The sequence below is a fragment of the Galeopterus variegatus genome, unplaced genomic scaffold (genome assembly GCF_000696425.1).
Source record: "Galeopterus variegatus unplaced genomic scaffold, G_variegatus-3.0.2 Scaffold4899, whole genome shotgun sequence".
NCBI lineage: Eukaryota > Metazoa > Chordata > Mammalia > Dermoptera > Cynocephalidae > Galeopterus > Galeopterus variegatus.
Window position 1 is genome coordinate 109,598 of NW_007731010.1, and position 3,548 is coordinate 113,145.

The following is a 3,548-nucleotide window of genomic DNA, read 5'->3' on the forward strand; positions in this document are numbered from 1 at the left end:
TTTTTTTTTAACACCTGTCTTCCGCCACCAGGACATAACCTCTCTGAGGGCAAGGGCCAAGTATCATTTATATCCTAGTAGAGTTCCTCAAATATAGTCAGATGAGAAAATTGAAAGACAGTGAGCCAAGATGCCGGGTACCATTCAAGCTTTATTAAAGGAAAAGAATCTGCCAGGCTGTGCTCAAAATTGGGGGCAGCCCGGGGATGAAAGTATTATACTTTATTGATTTAATTACAGATAGAGTCTGCTAATTTTTAATGAATTTTATCTATTCATTAAATATTAGTAATTTCTTATGTATGTATAACATCTTATAGGTTTCAAAGCACTTTTACATAAGTTTTTTCAGACAAGTGCCACATTTTTCCTGTGAGGCAGGCACAGTATTGCTGAGACTCAAGTTTCCAATGAGATTGATTACTGTAAATTGTAAATTGTACTCCCTCACTGTGACTCTATTCCCAGTATTGTAATAGTGGAAATTGCAACTATGTCAGCCTTGTGGATTGTTGGGTGGATTAAATGAAGTATTTGGTGTTAAATGTTAACAGAGTACATGGCACATTATTAAATACTCAATAAATATTACCTGCCATTATTTTTGCCATTTAATAGGCAATGAAATTGATATTCAGAAAGGTCAAGTGCTTTGTCCAAGCTTATCCAGCTAGTAATGAGAAGAACCAAAGCTACAATCCAGTTCCTGTTATTTTTGTATAGTCTACTTTCTACTATGTCATGTAGCTGAAGAAGTTCCATTTTTTTTTTTTTTTTCCTTTTTTTGTCTTTTTTACTGACCGGTAACGGGATCACAATCCTCAGTGTCACGCCCGTACCAGGGACTGGCAACGGGATCGCAACCCTCGGTGTTGCACCCGTACCGCGCTCCGCTCAGCCAGTGAGCAGGAATCGGTCTCCACATGGGATCTGAACCCTCGGCGGGAGCGCCGCCACGCTCCCAAGTAGTGCACTCTCCAGTGCGCCACCGGGCCGGCCCAAGAAGTTCCATTTTAAACCAGAGGTTAGTTTTAGTTCAAGTTATAAAATGTAGTAAATGTTTCTTGGTTTTAACATATTCTGTAATTCGAAATTTCCAGTACTCGATCAGGCTCACATTCTTTCCTTCTGATGTTAATCTTCATAAATGAGATTTTGCTATATATCCATCTATTCTTAAAGTTTAGCCTTTTATTTCCTTGAAATAATTTGGACCTCTGTTGAATTATTAAGCTAATCTTCCTCTTTGGAAATTGCTTAATTTTTTTTCTATTGTTTTCTCAACCATTCACTGTGTCCTGTTTTCATTAGGAATAAGAGTACTGACTCTGGGACTATTAAATTAAGATTTTAAGGAAGTTTCTGCTCCTCCACTGGACTTTTCCTTCTGTTCTGCCCAACCACTACTGTCAGGTCTTTTATTGATGAGTAATGCACAGGTTCCTGTAGAAGTCATGGCCAGATATCTATGCAGGCTCTTAGGCATTGCTTTCTCCTTGAGTTCTGAACACTGATACACTTGATGTCAGCCCCTGGCTGAATCTTAGAACAGATTAGAAGAATTGTAAAAAAGCCTTATCATTGGTTCTGGGTTGCCATATTTTTCAAGTGTCAACTTGGTATCTCCTTGCTGGGGTACGTAGGCGTGTTTGTATCCTCCCTATAGGAGCTATATTTAATGTTTATTTATCTAGAAACCTCCTTCACCAGTGCGATGGTATTGTTTCCTACTCATATTGAGTATGGCCCGATGTGAAATTTCTGAGAGTTTGCAGCTTCCTCAAGGCTATATGTGAGCAAGCAGTTGATTAGCTCCAGTGTTCTGGATCCTGAACATTTCTGCTTCATCATCTCTTCCAAGCAAGGACCCTACTATCTGACCTCCCTATCCTCCCCTTCCTCCGTGTCTTTCTGAATTTCCCTTCCTGCAGTTCAGAAGTGTAGTCTGCTTGCTCCCTAGGCCATTAAGAGTTCTTTTTTATCATATCCTGAATTTTCTCTCTCTTTGTTTATGGTAAAGATTGGTATTCAACTCTACTGGATTTGGCCCCTAATCTGTAATAGGATTTTAAGAACTTTAGAAAATCCTTTTTCTCTTTAAAGGATACAGAGAACCTCTTTCTAAGATTCTTTTCCCTCTAGGAACTCAAATAAAACTAATTTGACTGTCAAAACTGGATAATAACTTTGGTTCCATATCTATGTTCACCCTTCTCTGGGTGATAAGCCTAATGGTTTAGCTTGAACGGAAAGGTTGCAAGGGATAATAATTACGTTTTTTTACAAAAAGAAAAAGAAATAGTTTAATACTTTCATAATACTTCTACTACACGGTTTTGATTTAGTAAGCAAGATTGCTTTAGCAACCTTTGATTCTTCCTGAGTAATAAATTATAACTTATTAGAAGCAGGACTCTGTAGTGAAGTAGCAGCTAGAATGTGAAGTACTGAAAATTGAAACCAGGAAAGGAGAAAATAAAATCATTAAATATGAGTCTATATTGATAGGTCCTCTTGGTTTAGGGACATGTAGCGTTACCTATTCCACTACCCTCTGAGGGGACCACAATATTATACGGCAGAACATGAGAGTTTAATATATAACTTTCATCATAAGGCATCAATATATGATTAGATTATATAAAACTATTTTTTAAAAGAATAGAATGCAATAGAATGTTTGAATGACTCATATTTAAAATACTTGGAATTAAAATGTCTTGGCATCTTAAAGGGATCATCTTTGGTTATGTGAGAAAATCAGCTTATGTAGAAAATATTATTCTACAATGATCCTAGATAAATCTTTTCCATTTTTACATATGGAAAATTTTTAAAATAGGTGGTCCTTTGGAATCCCTTCAAATTCAGTCTGGTCGAAACTGTAAAAATTTGTTTGTATAAGAAATATTTACTGAGTATTTACTGTGTGCCTGGAACTAAGCTAGCCATTGGGAATATAGTGGTGAAAGCTAGATGAGATCCTTGCCCAGATGAAATTTACATTCAAATAGGGAGACAGACAACAGATAAAATAAATAAATTATAATTAAGTACTATGAAGGAAATAAGGAGAGAGATGTATCAGAGAACCTCAGCCTTCAAGTGCTTTGCTTGAGTCCTTCATACAAAGTTGTATAATACAGAGCATATAACGTGAATCATTGACAAGAGATTGGCTGACAGTCAAAATTTGGATGATATTTATGTTTACACATGTAAAACTTTAACTTAGGTCATGTTAGGCAGGTAGAGGTAAGAAAAGCATCATTTTTTTTTTTTAAAGATGACCGGTAAGGCGATCTTAACCCTTGGCTTGGTGTTGTCAACACCACACTCAGCCAGTGAGCGAACCGGCCATCCCTATATAGGATCCGAACCCGCGGCCTTGGTGTTATCAGCACCGCACTCTACCGAGTGAGCCACGGGCCGGCCCAGAAAAGCATCATTTTAATAACAAACATATAATAATAACAAGCTTAGTGTTCTTTATAAATGGTATCAGTCATTACAGGTAATTTTTTTCCTCCATTTACACCTAAAACAGA